The 23,006-nt window shown below is 36.7% G+C and overlaps 1 non-coding gene across 1 annotated transcript; it reads right to left on the bottom strand.

Annotated features, from left to right (window-relative positions):
- Positions 1-18,967: 18,967 nt before the first annotated feature.
- Positions 18,968-19,149, bottom strand: LOC119059143 (U2 spliceosomal RNA). The gene has a single exon (XR_005084374.2). It is a non-coding gene; the product is annotated as a U2 spliceosomal RNA (small nuclear RNA).
- Between the last annotated feature and the right edge of the window lie 3,857 nt (positions 19,150-23,006).

The raw sequence follows: 23,006 nt of genomic DNA, 5'->3' as shown, positions 1-23,006 counted from the left end.
GTCAATGAATATTTAGATTTATTTAATAACTAGAAACCTAAAGGAGCAATCAGTGATAATTAAGTAAGATCTTTTATGTAACTCAGTTCAGTAGTAACTCATACTGGTTCTCCAATTTACATCCTAAATAAGATGGATTTTTCTAGTTTAAAAAGATGACCAGAATATACTATCAAATAGTCATTTTTGAAAAATAAAGCATTAATTATGTTTTTATATAATGTCTAGAGGAATTACCCTTAAGAAAACTACATTGAGAATATAAAGACCATTTTTAGAATTTTCTATTTTAATTTTATTTTATTTTACTTATTTATTTTTTATTGATTAGGCTATAACAGTTGTCCCAATTTCCCCCCCTTAACCCTCTCTACCCAGCATTCCCCACTCCCTCTGGCAATCCCTGCTCCATCGTTCATATCCATGGGTCATGCATATACTTTCTTTGGCAACTCCATTTCCTATATTTGCTCTAGCATCTCTCTACCTATTCTGTAACTACCAATTTGTACTTCTTAATCCCTTCACTTTTTCTCCCATTCCCCCCAGATCCCCCCCTCCCACTGGCCACCATGCAATGTTCTCCATATCTATGATTTTTTTCTGTCTTGCTTGTTTGCTTAGTTTGTTTCTAAGATTCAATTTTTGATAGTTATGTATTTATTTCCATTTTAATGTTCACAGTTTTGATCTTGTACTTTTTCTTAGTTAAGTCCCTTCAACATTTCATATAATAATGGTTTGGTGAGGATGATCTTTTACAGCTTTAACTTGTCTGGGAAGCACTTCATCTGCCTTTTGATTCTAAATGATAGCTTTGCTAAATAGATTAATCTGAGTTGTAGGCTCTTATTTTTATCACTTTGAGTGCTTTTTGCCAATCACTTCTAGCCTGCATAGTTTATTTTGAGAAATCAGCTACCAGTAATGTGGGCACTATTATAGGTAATTATCTGCTTTTCTCTTGCTACTTTAAAATTTTCTCTTTATCTTTAACCTTTGGCATTTTAATTATGATGTCTTGGAGTGGGCCTCTTTGCATCCATCTTGTTTGGGATTCTCTGTGCTTCCTGGACTTGCATGTCCATTTCCTTTACCAAATTAGGGAAGTTTCATTATTTTTTAAAATAGATTTCCAATTTCTTGCTCCTTTTCTTCTTCTGGTAACCCTGTGATGCAAATGTTGGAATACTTTATGTTGTCCCAGAGGCTGCTTCCACAATCCTCTTTTTTTTTTTTAGGATTCTTTTTTCTTCTTTCAATCTGTTGTGACTGGCTCTTTTTTTCCTTCTGATGTTCCAGATCATTGATTTGATTCTTGGTTTTATCCACTCTACTGCTGTTTCCCTGCAAATTGTTCTTTATTTCAATTAGTGTATTCTTCATTTCCGACTGGATCTTTTTAACGCTGTTGAGATCCTCACTGAGTTCCTAGAGCAAAGTTATAACCAGTGTTTTCAACTCTACATCTGATAGATTGCTTATATTCTTTTTGTTTAGTCCTTTTTCTGAAGTTTTGATCTGTTCTTTCATCTGGGACATGTTTTCTTTGTCTCCTCACTGTAGCATCCTCCCTGTGTTTATTGCTATGTATTACACAGAGTTGCCATGATACCCCATTTGATAGCATTGCCTAATATAGTAGGTCTCCTGTAGGGTCTAGTGGCACAGTCCCCTATCACCCAAGCTGGGTACTTGAGGTATGCCCTTCATGTGGGCTGAGTTAAGCCCACTATTGTAGTTGAGTCTTGATTGCTGTTGACAGGTTTTGGGGGAAAGCATTCAGAATCAGGAATATGGCCTCTGACCACCTTTCAGTCTGGGAGAAAGCTGTCCACAACCCTCACCTTGATGCCAGACACTTCAGTTTCTCCCAGTATATCATTGGTACCTTCAAACTGCTATACCAGTGCTGGAGCCTAGGTGGAGTGAGAGAGAATAAGTCCACACATGGGTTATTTAAGAGGAACTGCTCAGGACTCCAGCAGTTTCTTCTACCGACTCAGTTCCTGCTGGTTTTAGAAGCCAGAAGTTTTGGGTACTTATCTTCTTGACACTGGAACCCTGGTTTGGGATGCCTGGTATGGGACTCTTCAATCCTGAAGTATCCCTTTGACTTTTTATCCACCACACATGAATGTGGGACCAGCCTGTTCCAAGTCGCCATCCATCTTATCGTTCTGGGTGGGTGTGGTTTCTTTAATTCTGTAGTTGTCAGACTTCCATTCAACTCAATTTCTGATGGTTCTGAGTGATGGTTGTTTTAATCGTAATCTTGACATGGTTGTTCAGGGAGGCAAGCTATGTTTACCTATGCTACCATCTTCATCAAAATTCTGTTTTTAGAAATTTTGAAAGAATTATTTTTCTAATTTAATCTTTATTGCACTTTTTTTCCATTACTATTTAGTCCTCTTATATCCCCCTCCATCCAGCGGTCACCACACATTTGTCGTTTCCACCCCCTCACCTCCCTGCCACTAGCTGTCATCCAGCTCTCCATCTAAGAACCCGTCCCCATTCTCCTTGTTAGTTCAGTTTGAATTAACATGATTCCATATCAGTGAAGTCATAAGTTATTTGTCCTCTGCCTGGCTAATTCCACTTAGCATAATGTTCCCCCAGGTCCATTCATATTGTCACAAAGGGTAAGTTTTCTTCTCTTTTACAGCTTAGTAGTATTTCATTGTGTAAATGCCCCATAGTTGTTTTATCCAATCATGTACTGATGGACACTTGGGCTGCTTACTTATCTTGGTGGTTGTAAATAATGCTGCAATGAACATAGGGCTGCTTATGTCCTTTGAATTAGTTTTTTGGGTTCTTTCAAATACATTCCCAGAAGTGGGATCACTGGGTCAAAAGGCAGATTCATTTCTAATTTTTTGAGGTACCTCCATACTGCTTTCCATACTGCAGCAGGGGCTGCACAATCCATATTCCTGCCAACAGTGCAAAATGGTTCCCCTTTCTCCATATCCTCGCCAGCACTTGTTTTTTGTTTATTTACTGGTGATAGCAATTCTGACAGGTATGAGATGGCATCTCATTGTGGTTTTGATTTGCATTTCTCTGATGATTTAGTGATATTGGGCATCTTTTTATATGTCTGTGGACAGCTGAATGCCCTCCTGTGGAGAAGTGTCTATTTAGATTCTTTGCCCATTTTTAAATTGTGTTGTTTTTTGTAGTGTTGAGTTGTATAAGTTCTTTATAAATTTTGGATGTTGACCCCTTATCAGATGTATCAGTGAATATGTTCTCCCATTCTGTGGGTTGTTCTTTTTTAAATTTTGTTGATGGTTTCCTTGGCTGTGCAAAAAATTTTAATTTGATGCAGTCTCATTTATTTATTCTTTATTTTGTTTTCTTGCCTGGGGAGATATATCTGATAAAATATTTCTATAAGAAATGTCTGAGGTTTTCCTGTATAGGTTTTCTCCTATGATTTTTATGGTTTTGGGTCCAACACTTAAGAATTCTTTTAAAATATTAAACTATTACATTAGGAGCTGGATTGTGAGAAATTTATTCCAGTTTGTAGATGAATTCAATTGGACATATCATAGCTGAAAAACATTACAAGTGCACTGTTCTGGCAATATTGCATAGAGGGAAGAATGAGTGTATGTTTTTCCTAAATTCTATCTTTACTATTCCACCTTCTGGTAACATGATATCCTTTTACTCTTAGGTAACAACTCAGACTTTAGGGATAACTTCCTGAGAAAAATCCAAGGAGGAAACTGATTCTCCAAACAGACTATAGCAAAAAATATATATTTTTATTAGACTCAAGTCAGGTGTTTTTGTTACTGTTGTTTGAGAGATGCCTATAATGTTTCGTGGTAATATCTGATATAAGTATGTGGTTGCAGCTGGAGAGGACCTACTCATGATTATTAAGTGGTTACAGATTGTGATCTGTACTGTATTTTGTAGAGCTGACACCAAATGTTGGGTTTTAAGAGTCTTTTAGAACTGTTCATTGATAGAAAAATTCTAAAATTAAGAATAAAGAAGCGTAACATAGGATATATTTAATCTTATTGCAACCATGGAAAATAAAAGCACTAAAAAATCAGAATAACACACACCAGATTTAAATTGTCTTGTGTGACATAACTTTATTTATTTTTTAATTGATAATTAAATTTATTAGAGCAATATTTTAATAAAATTATATAGGTTTCAAATGTAATAGATTTATTACAATTCTATAATATATTATTTGTACATTGCATTATGTATTTGCCATCAAAATTTTAGTCTTTATAATTTCTTATAATTTCCAATCTATCTACAATGTTAGTTCTAAGTTGATATATACCTCCTCTTTTGTTCTTAAAAAATCTCTGAATAAAAAAGAGGGCTTTGACTTTCATTATGAGGGCCAACTAAATTTTATTTGTTTGATGGGCTCCTTCTCCTCCCCCCTTTTGTCCTTTTCCTATGTTGTCTACTAAACTTTATTAAGATGTACATTATATAATAAAACTCATCCATCTAAAGTATAAAATGTTTGAAAACTTTTATGCTGAATTGTAATCCCTGAAGCAATACAAATAATCAGTACCTAATGAAGATGTAGAATGTTAACCTTTATGCCAAAACATTCTCTCATATCCAAAGGGAAAATGTGTATGTGGAGATTTGGAAGCCACTGTGTGAACTTTGCCCTCTCCTCTCAGGGACATGGAAAGCCACGGGAAAGGCTTGGACAGAGCAGTAACTTCTTAGAACTTAATTGAAGGTTAACATAATGAATAGGATGAATGAAATAGGATGTTCTCTTCACTAGTTTATGTGGTTAAACTTGCTGTGTGTTAGAGAGCAAATTTGGGAGAAGTATATAAAGAAATACTGACACTTCGTGAAAATGTCAATTAAAGCTCTACCCACAGACCCTTTGTCAGTAAAATGATTACATGAATCTCAAGAAAATAATATTTTAGTTTTTTCTGCCATGCTTCTCATTTTGTTTCATTTTTTAGTTTATCTTTCTGTGAACTGTATTTCTCCTTTCATTTTCAACCATGGCTAAGAATATTTTTAGAGTATACTTTAGGTTTTTAATATTTCTGTTTAAGCTTTTTATATAATCATGGTATCACATTTCAGGGATTTTCTCACTATTTATGTGATAGCATCATTTGAATGAATTTCCTGATACCACTACTTTATAGCTATTGAAATTGGCTGGGTCTAAGGTACTAACATCCCTAGATACCATCACTGAATGATTCTTTCACAGTGACTCCTGGAGGACCACAAACTAACTTTATGGTAGCAGAATGAGTTTTTAGGATTATAAATATACAAAGGAAAATGGAGATGTGACCAGGAAAGTGCTTAAATTTAGATTAGATGATTATATTTTTCAAAAACTGAAGAAAAAATAAATCACTGGCTGATTTTAGTACTCTCTGCTCTATTCTGTTCAGAAATATGAAGCATTTACTCTGAACATATCAAGATTTAACTTTGAGAAGCATTCAGCATAAGTAATAAAACACTTTACCTTTTGAATTGCTTTTCATATACAGGGTCTGGCATAAATAACGCCCCTATTTTATTACAAATTTATAAGCATATAATTTTGTGACATAACAATATCATACTATATGATATTTAGGTGAAATTTTCAAATTAAATCTATAAATTATTACACTCGTATTATTACCTATCAACCACACTCAAGCAAGTCTTACTTTTGCTCTATATTATGTATTCATTTGATAAACAAATGTTGAAGAAATCTATTAGCTGTCCTCAATATTATTATTTGATTTGATTCTTACATTAACTATGAAGACACACTAAAAACATGTTAAAATTTGCTTAAGGTCACAAAAATCATGAAACAACAAAGGTTCAAGTCTATTTCTCCAACCCTAATTTTAGTGTTCTTTTCCTTTCTTCCAAAGGCACTTAATAAGACATTATAAATGCCATTGAATCATATACTAAAGTTTAAAAAGTAATTTTTTTATTAAATAAATTTATTTATTTTTTTTGAATTGTTTATGCTGTTACAGTTGTTCTATTCCCCCCTTCATTCCCCTCCACCCTGCCCCCCCAACCCCCCCATTACCCCCCCTTTAGCTTATGTCCATGTGTCTCAAGTCCTTTAGGTTCTGTATTTCCCATACTATTCTTGCCCCCCCATCTATTTTCTATCTACTGTCTATGCTACTTATTTTCTGTACCTTCTCCCCCCTTCTCCTCCTCCTACGCCCCTGTTGCTAACCCTCCTTGAGATCTTCATTTCTATGTTTCCACTCCTGATCTAGCTGTCCTTTTAGTTTGCTTTCGTTTTACGTGTGGTTGTTAATAACTGTGAGCTTGTTGTCCTTTCACTGTTCATGTTTCTTTAACTTCTTTTTCTTAGATAAGTCCCTTTAACATTTCATATAATAAGGGCTTGGTGATGATGAACTCCTTGAATTTGGTCTTATCTGAGAAGCACCTTATCTGTCCTTCCGTTCTAAATGAAAGTTTTGCTGGGTAGAGCAATCTTGGTTGTAGGTCTTTAGTTTTCATGACTTGGAATATTTCTTTCCAGCCCCTTCTTGCCTGTAAGGTCTCTTTTGAGAAATCTGCTGACAGCCTGATGGGGACTCCTTTGTAGGTGATTGTCCCCTTAGCTCTTGCTGCTTCCAGGATTCTCTCCTTCGTTTTAATTTTGGCTAATGTAATTATTATATGCCTTGGTGTGTTTCTTCTTGAATCCAACTTTTTTGGTACTCTCTGGGCTTCTTGGATTTCTTGGAAGTCTGTTTCCTTTGCCAGATTGGGGAAATTTTCTTTTATTATTTGTTCAAATAGTTTTTCCACTGGTGGTTGTGTCTTTCCCCCTTCTGGTACCCCTATAATTCGGATATTGGAGCGTTTATAGATGTCCTGGAAGTTCCTAAGCTTCTCCTCATTTTTCTGAATTCTTATTTCTTCATTCCTTTCTGATTGATCATTTTTTTCTTCCTTCTGGTTCACTCCATTGAGTTGAGTCCCAGTTTTTTTTTCATCTCTATGGGTTTCCTGTGGAATTCCATTCATTTCCCTTAATTTAGCCTTCATATGTTTCTCTAATTTGTGGCTATAGTCCACCAAATCTGTGAGGAAGCTGACGGACCAGTGTTTTAAACTGTGCGTCTGAGAGATTTGCTATTTCTTCGTCACTTAGATTTATCTCTGGGACTTTGAGGTCCCCCTGCGACATTTTTGGTCTGTTCTGGCCCTTTAAGTGAGAGAAGCGGCGCCTTGGAGTCCCAGGTCGCTGGGTTGTGACGCTGTATGTGGGGGCGTGGTCAGAGCGGGGAAAATGGCGCCACCGCCGCCGCAGCCGGTCCCACCGCTCACTCCCTCACCCGCGCGTATCCGGACACCCACAGTCAACTCGCTACCACCGCCTCCCCACTGACTCCTCCGTAGTCGCTCACCCGGTGGGCTGCTCACTAGGTCCAATCCTGGGTTTGGAACCCGCGTGAATGTCGCGCGTCTGGATTCCGCGCCCGCGCCCGGGTCGATCGTGTTCTCCTTTGTAACTCCTCACCCGCCGCTGGTTTCGCCCCTTACCGGTCGGGCCGAAGAATTTGTTGTTTGCGGACTTCCGAAAAGTTCAGTTTTCCGTGTTCTGGTTGTGTTTTCTGATGCTAATATTTAGTTGTCCTTAAACTTGGTTGTGAGAGGAGGCAAGGCACATCCACCTTAAACCTCCATCTTGGCGGAAGTCTAAAAAGTAATTTTTGATGCATAAATTTTCCCAAGATTTTTAAGTATTTAAAAAATGATATTTCCCTTGTTAAACTGGACTATACAACCAGTGCTTCTTATATAAGTTTAATATCTATAATTGTACAGAACAGTTTTGATGTGTATATATATTTTCAATACCTTCACATAGGTATTTCCAGTTCTATCCCAATCTTTATTATCCTATATCCTTGAGCAAATTATAAATTTTAAGGAAATATAAGTCTAGGTTTAAAAAGACCATGAATCTTTAGAAGTGCACCTCACATTTAGAGGTTATAAGTGGATGGCACATCAATAAAAATATCTTATTGGTGTTATGCAAAATGACATATTAATATAGGAAAATGAATTAAAGCTTCTGATTTTAAATTGTTCTCGATTCCATAGTCCCCTTAGCCTCTATTTTTTACCGTAAAAATGATTTGCCATTAAAAATAAAACCAAATGTTTTTCTGACACTGTCATAATTTCTCTATTTCTCAATTTTAACTCTTAGACAAACCCTACAGTTCAGAAAAAAGTAAATATCTTCAAAGAATGGCTACATCATTTAAAATATTAACAGTAATTTTATATTAAAAATTTTTGAGAATAATTTACTTATATATTTGACTAATTATTCCTCAAAGATTGAGTTTTTAATGTGTTGGAGTTCTGTGAAAAGATCTGGATATCAGAGTATGCATACATTTAGCCCTTGTGCTTTGGGTGATTAAACACAGTTGTAAATGAAAATGCTTTTAAAAACATCCCAGTAACACTTGCATCCAGTACACATATTTAATATAATAAATTTTTTAAAAGCAGTCGAAGAAGTATACTGAGTTGGTACCTTTTGTTCTTCCAATAATTTCATGAGGAAAAATGAAATTATTTATTTATTTATTCATTCATTCATTCATTCATTTTTTAGGGGCAGAGGAGAAAGGGTGGAGAAAGGGAGAGAGAAAGAGAAGGAGAAAAACATAAATGTGTGGTTGCCTCTCATATGCTCCCCACCAGGGATCTGGCCTGCCACCCAGGCATGTGTCCTGACTGGGAATCAAACCAGTGACACTTTGATTTGCAGGTTGGCACTCAATCCACTGAGCCACACCAGCCAGGGCAACAATAAAATTATTTCTTACTGTGGAATTAAGAAGCTGTAGTTTCAGCCAAGAAAATCTAACTGATATTGTGCTAACAACTATATAATTATAAAATAGATAAAATCCAAGGTCTGTCCAGAAAAAGTCCAGCCACTATTATTTTAACAAAAATGGTTTGTGTGACACTGATGTAACCTGGCAGTCAAGGAGAGTAGATTGGAATGCATGTGCATCAACAACGATAACTTCATCAACAATGTACTAGTTAGTGGGGATGGTAGACACCATTCAAAATGACTGAGCGAGTTGAGCAATGAATCTGTATAAAATTTTGTGTTAAGCTTGAACATTACTCCACAGAAACTATTCAGATGATTCAGAAGGCTGCAGCTATGGGCAACTGGTGATTGGCAACTTCATCATGACAACATGCCTGCTCATACATCATGTCTCATGCTGAGTTTTTTGGTGAAACACCAAATTACCCAGGTGACTCAGCCCCCCTACAGCCCAGATTTGGCACCCTTTGACTTCTGGCTTTTCCCAAAACTAACATCACCTTTGAAAGGGAAGAGATTTCAGATCATCAATGAAATTCATGAAAATATTATGGGGTAATTGATGGCGACTGGGAGAACTGCGTGAGGTCCCAATGTGCTTACTTTGAAGGGGACTGAGGCATCATTGTCCTATGTACAATGTTTCTTGGATCTTGTATCTTCTTCAATAAATGTCTATTTTTCATATTACATGGCTGGAAACCTTCTGAACAGATGTTGTATTTGCAGTAACTGCTTTGAGCAACTGAACACTAGGCCAACCTAGACTGCATTCCAAGTAAAGGGAAAGTCACAAGGACAACCCTGGGATTAGTGAGGGTCTCGGCCTAAGGAAAGTTACCCAAACAATTGCTGCAATTCTGCCAAGCTTAGGTGGCAAATATCAGAGATCAAGATTGCTGAAGGGGCTGCAATGTGGGGACAAGCATGGATGAGAGTTTTGTGCAGAACCTGAATTCCAGAATTATGTGTTGGAATCCCAGAATTCCGGGGTTCCTCCAAGAATCCCTTGCTGAAAGTTGAGCTATGCATGTTCAAGGTGAGACTGTGTGAGAGGTACTCCAGAGAAGGTGCTATATGGTTAGAACAAATCAGAGATATTAACAGTTGAGCAATGCAAGATACAGTTGTAAAATATATTTTCATCCCAGTCAGAGTGAAGAGAACTCATCATACCCAAATAGACCCAGGAAAGAGAACAGAAAGGAGAGCCCTAAGAATCAGGAACATGTCCCTTGTCCCTGAACCCAAGCCCACACACATAAAACCCTGTATCACAGGGCTGTGATAATGGTGAAATAAGATTATGCATGTGAGAACCCAGAATAATCCTGGATAGATAAGTCTGTATAGGTATTTATTGATTTTCTTATGTATTTGTGTATAAGTAACTGAAGGAAGAAACATTGTTCTCCCTTTTGCATGATCATGAAGAGATCTTGTCACAGGACATATATTGTTCTTTGGGACCCAGGAGGACACTAGTGTCTGTCAACAAAGGCAAAACCAAATGCAAAGCACCAAATTCTAGTCACCAAAGTCAGCCAATAGACACCTGCAGTGACGACTAGCACACTGCAGTAGTATCTTGATAGTAGGCCAGAGTAGGGAGGCACCTTTATGGAAGTTCAGAGCCACTGCTTACTAGCAGGTATAAGACCTTGGCTGAGGTGTAAATGAAAAGGGGGGCACATAGCAGACCTGATGGCTCACGTGGCCTGTGGCCGCACTTGACAATGACAGGATGGTCTGTTCTTAAATGTCTAACTAGGCAGAGAAGTCCCATCCCAGCTCTATAGTTTCTCTAATAAAAAATATTAATCTTTACCTTAAGCATGCCCTGTTTATTGTCCTTATTATGCATCTAGAATAATGTACCTTTAAAATATCACAGATTTTTTTCTTTTCTAGACATCTCAGAAACAAACCTACTGACACCAGAGTACCACGTCACCAAAACTCCTCCTTGTTACCTGCATATCACCTCTTATTTGTTGTGAATGTTAAATGTTACCTGTGGGGCAACTTTTCCCGCAAGTCCCCCGGTCAGCCACAGATGCAAGTAAACACTACCAAGACATGATCTGCTCAGGGAGGAGAGGTGGCCAGTTTCTCAGGGGAAAAAGGCCTTGAGCCCCTTCCTCTAAAGGCTTTTATTGGGTTGTAATACACAGGAATACAGGGCAGCAAGGATCAAACAGTAGGTAACATTTCAAAGAAATCTGAGGGCTTAGTCTGAGTCAGAATCTCTCAGGAAGGGAGTTTGCAGAAACTTAAGGGTTTCCTGCTCGGACCCTTAACATATGTATGAAAGCACTCTCAGCAGAGCAGATTTCACAGGTTTATCAGCAAGTCTTTGTGATGCCAGATTTTCCCCCAGGACACGCTCTAGCAAGGCAAGGAGCTGCACCCCTCCCCGTGAGGTTTTCAGGCTTAAGGGGATTAGAGCCAGGAAGAGCTTCTCCCAGAGGACATGGGGACTCAGGCTTTGTCACATGGGGGGGGGTGGGGATGGCAAGGGTCCATTGCTCGCTCTTTGTTGCAGCCCCTCAAGTCCTTCCATGATGGCCTCCCAAGTGATTGAGTCTAACTTAGGTTGCCCCCTGCTGTAAGGCATATTACCCGTCATTGACTTCCGACCGTGCTTTGGGGGCAGGGAGAGGAAACTGAGGCAGCGTTTGCTACCAGAGACAAGCTTTGTCTCTTGTGGCTCACATTCCAGAGGTCACTGGCTCATGCTTAGCCATGTGGGGGGGTGGCGGTAGTTACAATTCCTGAAACCAGGCAGAGTGGCCCACAACAGTTACCCACCAATGCATATGTATCTCTTCATTTTATTTTTTATCCAATCCTAGAGATTTCCCTGCTTGACTCTCTTCCACCTCCTTAATGTACCACCAGTGAATTTCATTTAACCTCCTTTGATTCTGTGTGTATAAAAAAACTACAAAACTTCCCTGGAACATTCTCAATCCTTTGAGATTTTGCTTCTGGGCCTGGCCCTGAGCCCTTGATGTAAATAAACTCTTTTAAACTTTCCTTTAGGTTTAGACTTTTAGAGAGGCCAGAGATACATTATATCAGAAAGGGATGGAATTCTTGGAGGAATGGTTTATAAATATTAATATGACTAGATTTCTACACCAAATTATATCCTAGGGAAAGAGATTCTGGGACCTGAAATTTTGAGAAAACCTCCATTTTTTAGAGCATATAGATAACTTCTGCCGTCTGCAGTGTGTATCAGCATAGACTTTTAAATATAAACCTGATCAATGTGTTTGGTAAGCTCCAAATCATGCAGGTACCATAAAGAGCATGTGGCAGACAAAACTAGAGTCATGTAATCTAGTAGTATAGTTGTAACTTTCTTTTCACAGCAAACCTAACTTCTTCCAAAGCCAAGACTCCCATTATCTGTAATCTCAGAGATTTAAGGAGGCGAATCTCTTCTTTCAAGCCACTAGGGAAGCATTTATTCCACTACACAGAGGTATTAATTTTTTCCCTCTTAACCTCAAAGAGTGAAAGCAGTTTGCAAAAGCAGCCAATTTACACGCCCCTCAGGCTGGGAGCAAATCCCACTCACTGCTAGTGCCTTCAAGTTTACTTTTAATTATGGGCCTTGAGAAAGGGTAGCTGGCAAAGCTGAATTAGCGATCTCCTCTGTAGATCAGGTGTGCAGCGTAATTCCCAGTCCCTTCTTTATTTGCTCCACATACGATGGAAATCTTGTGGAAATTTTCCCCTTTGTTTAAGCGTAATGCAGCTAGCTTCCCCCTCTGTCATGCATCAGGACTCGTTTCCATAGCAGCCACTTTGGGGAATAAAAAGGGCTTACATGATACTCCTGCAGGTGAAATCTAAGGAATAAAGCATTAATGTTCATTTGCACAAGAACCAGGAGTGCGTGGATACATTCCCTGTAAAGATTGGAACTAGGTTCTCTTTATATAACAAGGTGTAAAGCCATTTAATAAAGGTGTATACTAGAGCTGTGCTCAGCTTCAACTCTTTCCCTGCCAACATTACGCTCCTAGGAGGGTAGCTCTCAGTCTATAAAGATGCAGAGAATCCTAAATGAGAATGCACATTTATATTTACCTTTATGCTGGAGTCCTTTATATCCTCTAAAACTACCTTTGCCCTTAATTACACCTCTGGCCTCCAAAAGAAAAGCCTATCACATTTGTGCTAGTCTATTAAGATGATGCTTTTGCAGTCTGAAATCCAAGAACGTCAGTATGGAGGGCAGACCGCAACCCAGTTTTCAGCTGCTGTCACCCAGCTGCAAGGAATTTGGGTGACTCCTTAAACTGCAGTCTCAGACTTGGAACCATTAGTAAGTTGACTTTGAAACAGGTTTGGTAAGAAGTAATGCAACCTTAAGTAAAATTCAGGGCTAAATTATACTTTTCATAACTCTCCTATAATTTACATTTAATTCATGCAACTCTTGTTTTCTACCAAATTGCTAACTGAAAGTTGAACATTTTAATCTATTCCTATGGCTGTATGCATTATTAGCCTCTCTTAAGTCAGAATATCTAAAATTAAATTTTGTTTAGAGCCCTACACCTGTAAATTCTAAATAACTAGCAATTGCCATGGGCATACCAACGTTATCACCACCATTTTTGTGCTCAGTATTTTATCCCTTGCTCTCCCTCTCTAAACAGTGCCTTTATTGTAGAGTTTCCCACATCAGAAACTTTAAATTTTATTAGCCCCTGCACCATATTCCTACAGCTCCTCCATTACCTGTGTCACAGGTGGGCACAGGTAACCAGGTTCTTGGTGATCAGGACAAAGATTTGAACAGAACACCCAGAGTTTATAGCAGAGAACATGGGAGCAGGCCAACTCCAAGCAGAGATTGACCTCATGGGCTGAAGGGACTCTATTCTTATAGGGTGGATTTTTCCTGGCTAGTTTTGGCAGGATTTTAGTATGACAAATAGTTGTAAAACTACCGCACATGTGGTCTCCCATGGTTTTCCCAGATTGGCCACCAGGGAAGGGGGGGGGTCCCACAATGTTACCTAGTTGACCTCCCTTCTCCTGGGGTCCCCATGTACTAGGCTCACCTTTCCCTTTACCAGAGAATTATAAGTCTCCATGTTAGAGACTGGTAAAAAGGAAAGGAATTATTTATTCAAGTTATTCGACTTAAAGAGTAGTGACTTAATGTCTTCATCAAAATCCCAAAGTCCTTTAAAACACCCACAAACACACACAGTCCTTCCTTCCCCCTTTTGCCCAGTCTAAGGTACTGAATCTCAGGAAAAGAAATAGAAAGTCACGTTGTTATAGGAAAACGGAAGCAACCAGACACTGAGGAATTCTGGAGTACAAGAATGCTCATTCATTCAGCAAGTATTTACTGAGCTCCCACTGAGTGCTTAGACAATGTTTTTTATCACAAAACATCATTGAAAACTCTATAGCTCCTGACAAGCCTATGAACTCGTATACCAGAGGGATGTAACGTATCCAAAAGTCATCCTTTTCTGCTACACCCATCCTCTTCCCAACAACTTAAAAACAGGCAAAGAAAAGAGTGTGTGTACGGGCCCAGAGGAGTCATCTCCAAATTCTGAGCCCTGAACAAAGGATTCTTGGGGAATATATAGATTAGGGGTCTTCCTGTCTACATGACAAACGTGGGATACAGAAGCAGAATGTGACAATTGTTCTATCAGCAGGGGTGCTAGTCCCAGCCCTACTGACTATCCAGCCACCCGCCCCCCCCAGACAGCCCCATCATTCTCTCTAGGGCGCCTGGGGCCTGGGCAAATAAAGGTTAAACAGAGGTTTTTCAAAGTTTCCCATATCAGCGTGGTGGTTCTTTGCTAAAGCTGCATGATGATTCTTCTCATGGCTGTGGGGGGTGGCAGTCCCCCCACTCTGGCCCAAGCCACATGGTTCTCTCTTCTAAAACTACATGGTGATTATCTCTCACATGGCTGTGAGAGTTCCCATTCTGCCCCAAAACACATGATTTTCTCTTCAATGGCTGCTGCATCTGCCTTTAAATCCCTGCACCAATCTTCCTCTGCAGTCCCATTTCCGACTCCTCCCACAATCGGCTACACCCAGCAGGACTCCCATATCCTCCCAGCTTTACTGGGCTGCCATAGTGAGTCTGGGCAGGCATGGCCCCATGGTGTGGAGCCACTAGTCTCCAAGCTCTCAGGCAGATGCTGTAAGGAGGGCTGGGGAGTTGCCTCCCAGTTACATTTTGAGTGGAAGTCACTCTCTTCTCCTTGGCTCAAAGCATGGTCACAGCTATTTAACATATCTATGAAACCAGTTAAAGGTTATAGATATGTTAAATACCATTCTAGAAATTATCTACAAAACTGTTGCTATGCAAAACAACTCAATGGCCCTGCTCCATGTATCCCATCCCCCCAGCTCAGAGTTGTGGGGCTAAGCACATCTCATATTTTTTAATATTTCCTGGACACCTTGAGTTCTGTACCCCATTGCAAATTCTTTTGGGGACCCCGTGGCTGCACTCTCCTAAACCTGGATCTCACCTTATCTCACCAACACCCTTAAATCCTTATCTCTGTTTCTGCAGCTTTATCATTTAAATTCATCCTATGAGAAACAAAGCAAAACAAAACACAAAATAAAATCCTCTCTTTCTCAAATGCTTTCCCTAAATCTGTTATCGCCTTCAAATACATTCTCCAGTCTGATGATGTCTTTGTAACCTTTATAAAATGCAAGTCTGATAATACTACTCCCTTGCTTTATATGCTTCAACAGCTTTACTAAAAATAAATGTCGGAGTGTGGGGAGAAGGTATCAACTCAAATCAGAAGAATATGTAATTTGTGTATAATTTGAGTACCAAAAACTGATAAACACAGGACTAGAAAAAGAAAATAATCCCATACAGAAACATTTATGCAAAAATATTCCAGAAAATTATTAGATAATTAGTGGATTTATGTCAAACAAAAATAAGATTCAATATAGAAAGACCATTAGTACAATTCATTACACTAAAAGATTAAACAACTGATTGACATCTCAGTAGATGCAAAAATATTCCTTAATGTTCAGTAAATGTTTGGAGCAAACATATTAGAAAATAAATGAATATAAGAAACTTTCCTAAATAAGATACAGATTTTCCAACAAAATCTATCATGAAGATTATAGTTAATGCCAAAACTTGAGAGACATTCCTATAAATTTAAGAATAAAACAAAAGTGTCTATAATCAAAGTTCTTCTCTTGCATGGCACCATACTAGAAGGCTTTGTCAACAATAAGATGCTAAATAGCATGAGAAGGGAAGTACAGTGTGAGCTTGAAAGGGAAAACACATAATTGTTATTTGTAGCTGATGTACAAATAAAAAACAGAAAATATAGAAAAATTAACAGATGATATCTGTGCTAATAGAGTTAGTAAGTTTGCATAATAGTATATAATTGATATAACAAAAACAATATCATCCATCTGTTGCAGAAATAATCAACTTGTTTTATAGTGTTAAGCTTTATTTTTAGTTCTAGTTCATTATGAATTGTGATCTACCTAAAGATATTTTACAGATATACATTGTCCGGCAGAAGTAATGTCTACTTAAATGTGGTTGTTAGGATAATAATATGGGTATAATAATTTATACTTTTAATTTGAACATTTTACCTAAAATGTCAAATAGTATACTTGAGTGTGATATTGTTGTGCTGCAAAATTACATGCTTATGATTTTGTAATAAAAAGGGGCATAATTTGTGCCAGATCCTGTATATAGCATTTAAGAAAGTACTCAAAATTTTTCCACAACTATACTGAGTTAACTCAGCACCGTTTGTTAAAAGACTGTTTCTGCTCATTGAATGGTCTTGCCACCTAACTGTGGATCCTCTATACTATAACATTGATCTATATATCTCTCTTTTCATGAGTAGAAAAGTGTTTAAATCTCTTTATTTTTATAGCAAATCTTGACAGCATATTGAAGTCCACTTTTTCTTTATTGTAAAAACTATTTTGGGTATTATCTGGTTCTACACATTTTCTTATACATTTAGAAAAAGCTTGGAATTTCCACTAAAAAACCTCCTATAACATTGGTTGACATTTTAAATTATAGATCAATTAGAATAGAAATGCCATCTTACAAAACTTTGAGAATTTCAGTCTATGAGCATGGTATAGCTCTCCACTTATTTAGATTCTTAAAAGAATTCTCTATATTTTCTTAAATTTATTTCTAAACATTTTCTGTTTCTAGGAATTGCCATACATTGGATTGTTTTCTTCATTTTATTTTCTAATTTATTACCACTATTGTAGTATATAACTAGTATATAGCTGATTTTTGTATGACCTTGTACCTTCACTGATCTTGTTAAATTCACTTATCAATATTTGTAGTTGTTTCATTGAGTTCCTGGAGTTTTTTATGTAAATAATTATATCATCTGCAAATAGAGACATTATTTTCTTTCTGCTATGTTTTTATTTCTCTTTTTTGGCTATTTACAAATTACTGTGAACTCTAGGATAAAGTGAATACAGTCGTAGCAGTTTGAAACAGTTCCCCACTCTTCCTAGTTGACCTGAGTGTTTTGTTTGTGTGTTTGTTTAGATGGGTACTGAATTTCTTGAAACTTTTTCCAAATCTGTGACAATGATTACATGTAATTCATTTTTTTGTTAATATTACAAATTTCATTTTTGATTTTCAAATGTTAAATAAACCTTACATTCTTTGAATAAATCTTGCTCGGTTAGCATATGTTATTCTTTTCATGTATGTGGAAATTAGTTTTGCTACCATTCTATTAAGAATACATCCATGTTTCTGAGTACTATTAGTCTATGCTTTTTATTTTTGGAATGTGTTTGTAAAGTTTTCACATTACAATGCTGCTTTCACAGGTGCTTTCAAAAACATTATGCCAACAAGTTGGGCAACTTAAGTAAAATATTGGTATTATTTTTATTTAATATTTGAAAAATTTATTAGTAAGCCTATGGGGACAGAAGGAGCCTCCCATTTTTACAAATTTGTGTTTTAAATTCATGTTATAGATAATATAATTTTCATAATCTATTTCTTTTAATGTCAAATTTGATAAGTTGTAATTTTCAGAAAATATTATATATTTCATTAGAGCTTTCAAATTTATTGACATAATATTGTTAATAATATTATCCAGCTATCATTCTAATGTCTGTCAAGTCTGTAGTGAAATATCTTGTTTTATTGCCAATGCTAGGTTATTTGTATTACTTCTCCATTTTTCTTCATTGATTTAGCTAAGACTTTGGCAATTTAGCTGACCTTTATAAAGAATCAGTTCTTTCTGTGCCAATATTTTCTATTATATGTCTGTTTTCTATTCACTTATTACTGGCCTTCATTATTTCTTTTTACTTACTTTTACTTTGTTCTACCATTTTTCTTATTATTATATCTTGAATTCTGTCATTAAGAACACACACATTTGCAATTGTTCTGTCTTCCTGATAAATTGCCCTAATTATATTACAAAGTATTTTTATTAACTTTGATAATACCGCTGGTTTCAAAGCCTTTTTAACCATTTTTTCAAAAGCACACGCTAGTTCTCCCATAATACTGTTTGCTTGGTTTATCACTTTCCATCCACCACTTATTACCTATCTGTGTTCTTCCCTTTAAAATTGTCTCTTGTAGGGACTATATAATAAGGTCGTGTTATTTTTGTTGTTTTAATGCACTCTGCCAATCTCTGCCTTTTAATTGGACTTTCAAGTCATTAACATTTGATATATAACGACTTCTGTGGTGAGAGAGGAGCTTTCCATTTTCTTGTTTGTGTTGTGTTTACCTGTTTGTTTTATTATCATTGTCACTGCTGTTCCACTGTTTCCCTTTACCTAGCTCCTTTAAACTTATTTACATTTTTCTAATTATTGCTTTTTATTTAACCTATTTTTCATTTGGCTTCTTTTGTATTTTTTAAAGAAGTAGCCCTAGAAGTTGAAACATTCATACTTAAATTTTCACAAATTGTTTAGAGTTAATATTGTATCATGTCAAATAAAATGTGGAAAGCTGGAGATATGTTCTTTTGTCCCACCAACCATTATGTTTTGCTTAGCATGTATATTCACTGTACACATATTTAAAAATTACCAGCCAACATTATATACTTTAAAGACATATAATAATTTTTAAACTGATAAGAACAGATACTACACTTGATCATAGCCAAAAGCAGTAACATATAATAATTTTTAAAACTTGAATAAGAAAATTTTACTTATTTACTTACTCGTGGCTTTCTGTTATCCTTGAAGATTCAAAGTGCCCCTTAGCATTATTTTCTCTGCCAAAAGGGTCTGTTAACCATTTCTATAAAGCCAACCTGCTTAAAATTTTGAGTTTTCCTTCACATGAAAATATCTTTATTCTGCATTTGCATATTAAAATATTTTCATTAGATATAGAATACTGTTTTTATTTTTTCCTTTTAAGATGTTATTCTTGTCATTCAGTGTTTTTTTTAATTATTTAGTTGTTCAAGTACAGTTTTCTGTCTTTTACTCCCATCCCAGCCCACCCCCCTGCCATGCTTCCCACCTCCCTCCCATTTCCACCCCCCTTAGTTGTTGTTCATATGTCCTTTATACTTGTTCCTGTAAACCCTTCCCCTTTTCCCCTGAAATTCTCTCCCCTCTCCCCTCTCTGGTCACTGTCAGCCTGTTCTCTATTTGAGTGTCTTTGGTTATATTTTGCTTGCTTGTTTGTCTTGTTGATTAGGTTCCACTTATAGGTGAGATTAGATGATATTTGTCTTTCACTGCCTGGCCTATTTCACTCAGCATAATGCTTTCCATTTCCATCCATGTTGTTACAAAGGGTAGGAGCTCCTTTTTTTCTGCTGCATAGAATTCCATTGTGTAAATGTACCATAGTTTTCTGATCCATTCCTTTACTGCTGGGCACCTAGGTCACTTCCAGCTCTTGGCTATTGTAAATTGTGCTGCTATGAACATTGGGGTACATAGGTTCTTTTGCATTGGTGTTGTAGGGTTCTTAGGATATAATCCTAGCAGTGAAATTGCTGGGTCAAAAGGCAGATTCATTTTTAGTTTTCTTAGAGAATTCCATACTGTTTTCCATAGTGGTTGTACCAGTCTGCAAAGCACAATCCTTTGAATTACTGTTTCTATGTGTTGTGTATACTGTAATTTTTCTCTATTTGCTTTAAAAATGCTTTCTTTATGATTCTGTCACTTTTATTATGATATGATAATATAATAGTGATTTTAGAAGTGATTTTCTTTGAATTCATTCTGTTTGTTTCTTCCCGACATGTATAGAACACAGAACAATAACAGGCAAACACACACTTCTCTCAAGACCATACTTAACATCAACCCCAATATTTCATTCTGAGAAAAAAACCTTAAGAAATTTTGTTTAAAAATTATATTGTATTTTTTCCATTACCACTCAGGCCCCTTATAGGTCCTCTCCTCTGTCATCACCACTCCGTTGTCCATGTCCATGAGTCCTTTATCCTTTTTTCTTAGAAATTAAGAGAATAGAAATCATGCAGTGTATATTATATGTAATAGTAAATGATTTAAGTTAAAAATCAGTAACAGAAAAATAGATGAAAATTTTCTAATTATTTGAAATTTAAACAAAATATTTCTGAATAAGTCATGGGTCAAAGGAATTCTCAAAATAAATTTTACTTTGACATGAATGAAGATGAAAATGCAACATATCAAAATATATAGAATTTAGATAAATTATTGGTTAGAGGAGATTTTAGTCTCAAAAGCATGTATTACAAAAGAAGAAATGTCTTGAATGAATAATTTACACTTTCACTTTAAGAAACTAGAGAAAGAATAGAAGATTGAATTCAATTAATTATAAAGGTGTGCAGATTACATCTGAAAAAAGTCAGAGGCTGTTGTATAACACATTTCCACTGTTCCATCCAAATGCAGGTATTCAAATTCTCCTTTCCTTTTGTCACCATCCCTGAGTGATCCATCCTACACCTATTATTAGCATAATCTTTCTATAACACTGTTTCAATCATTATCACTTGTTTAATCATCTTCTATGGTTCCTCATTCCTCTGCCATAGTTTATCATTGCCATGGTATATCATTCAAGGATTTTATTTACCAAGATTGTCCTTAACTGTTACTATTGAACTACACTATCTTTGACCCAAATTCTTCCTTTGCTATGTTCCTGATGCACTTCCACCACACTTTCTTTGTACCTTTATTTTATCATTTCCTCTGCATGAAAAATTCATTGAGAATTGTATCGGAGATAATACCTTCATTTCCACCTACCTAAAAATTTATTTTTATTTGAGTACAAATCAAATATAATTTGCATGAGCTTATTATGGATATATGTATATGCTAATCAGAAGTATAATATCACTTGAGCCTAAACTTAAGCAACTTTAATGAAAAAAATATTTTGCAACTGTGTCACTCCCCCTATTAATGCTAAGTTCCAAGTTATGGAAACTACACTCATATCACCTTAAAAAGTAGTTTGAATACAGAAGGGGGTCAAAAGATAATTAAAATTTGGCTTTTTAACAGGCAAACCTCACCCATGAAAGGTTATTGGACTTGTCTCCAAACTGTGTTGCTTTTTCTCTTTTGTAAAATTGTCGATTGTTTCTGATGCTCTTTTTAAATCATTATTATTGTTGTTCAGTTACAATTGTCCCACCATTTTCTCCATTGTTCTCCCCTGCCCTGTACACCCATGCTCTTCTTCTTGTTCTTAAAAAAAATGTGTGTGTGTATATGTGTGTATATATATATATATATCCTTACTAAAACACTTTACAGGAATATTAGTTCCTGTAACAAAGAACACCAGTGTTATTTCCAGGTCTAACTTCCCACCTCTCCTGGTCTTTCTTTTGATGTTACAGTGACTAAATACTAACTCTTTGCACTTAGCAACAGTAGTACTGGACCCCAAACCTGCTTCACATCCAGGAGCCCATTGTTCTCATTCCAGGATGGCTGCCAACAAGTGATATGTCCTGGAGAAGTTACCCTACTGTAGGACTATTTGTCCTATCTTTTTAAAAATTTATTAGATTTATTGGGGTGACATTGATTAACAAAATTATATAGGTTTCGGGTGTACAAGGGAGGACTCAACATAACCTGGAATTTTTCTGTAAAACATGGTGTATTTATTCTTACATGTTTAAACTTCAGTCACCTTCAAAGTACTCTCCATTTGATGGAATACACCAATTGAGATATATTTTTTTCCCATGGCTCAACACAGTTTTGAACTCATTATGATTCCTTTTAGTGTTTCTGCTGTTTTTTTGTTTCACCTCTTCCACACTGGCGAACATTTCCCTTTGAGGAATTTTCTCATCCAGGGAAACAAACAAAAAGGTGCTCTGGGAGAGATCTGGTGAATAGGGAGGGGGAGCATGGGGGTCATGCCAATTTTGGTTAAAAACTGCTGAACACTCGATGAGGTGTAGGTAATTGTGCTCATATATTACCCATCATGAAATGAGCAAAGTCCCTGAAAGAGTTTCCGAAGAAACTTCACGAAGGCTGAATACCACCTCTCACAATGACAGCTGGTACGCTGACACAGATGGGTCCCTAGAACACTAGCCCAGTAGGGGAAGCCTCTACTACAAGGGACCTGCCATCCAGAAGATTACTCTGGTTTTTTTTGGGGGGGGGCAGCTTGTACAGTTCTATAATACATCATATGTGTATTGTATTGTGTGTCTACTATCCAAAGTCAAGTCTCTTTTTGTCACCATTTATTCCCCTTCACCTTCCTTTACCTCCCTCCACCCTCCTTTCCTTGTGGTAATCGCCATGCCATACTGTATGTAGTCTGCATATGTGAGGTTTGTTTGTTTTTTGCTTAATCCCTTCAACTTTTTCAGTCCAAGCCCCTCCCCTCTGGCAGTTGTCAGTCTGTTTTCTGTATCTATGAGTCTGTTTCTATTTTCCTTATTTGTTTGTTTTGGTCACTAGATTCCACATATAAGTGAAACCATATGGTACTAGTATTCCTCTGACTGTCTTATTTTATTTAGCA

Source organism: Artibeus jamaicensis, unplaced genomic scaffold, assembly GCF_021234435.1.
Source record: "Artibeus jamaicensis isolate MK-2021 breed Jamaican fruit bat unplaced genomic scaffold, CSHL_Jam_final contig_332, whole genome shotgun sequence".
In the NCBI taxonomy this organism is placed as follows: domain Eukaryota; kingdom Metazoa; phylum Chordata; class Mammalia; order Chiroptera; family Phyllostomidae; genus Artibeus; species Artibeus jamaicensis.
Note: the sequence above shows the minus strand (reverse complement) of the source record. Positions and strands in the feature narration are given on the sequence as shown.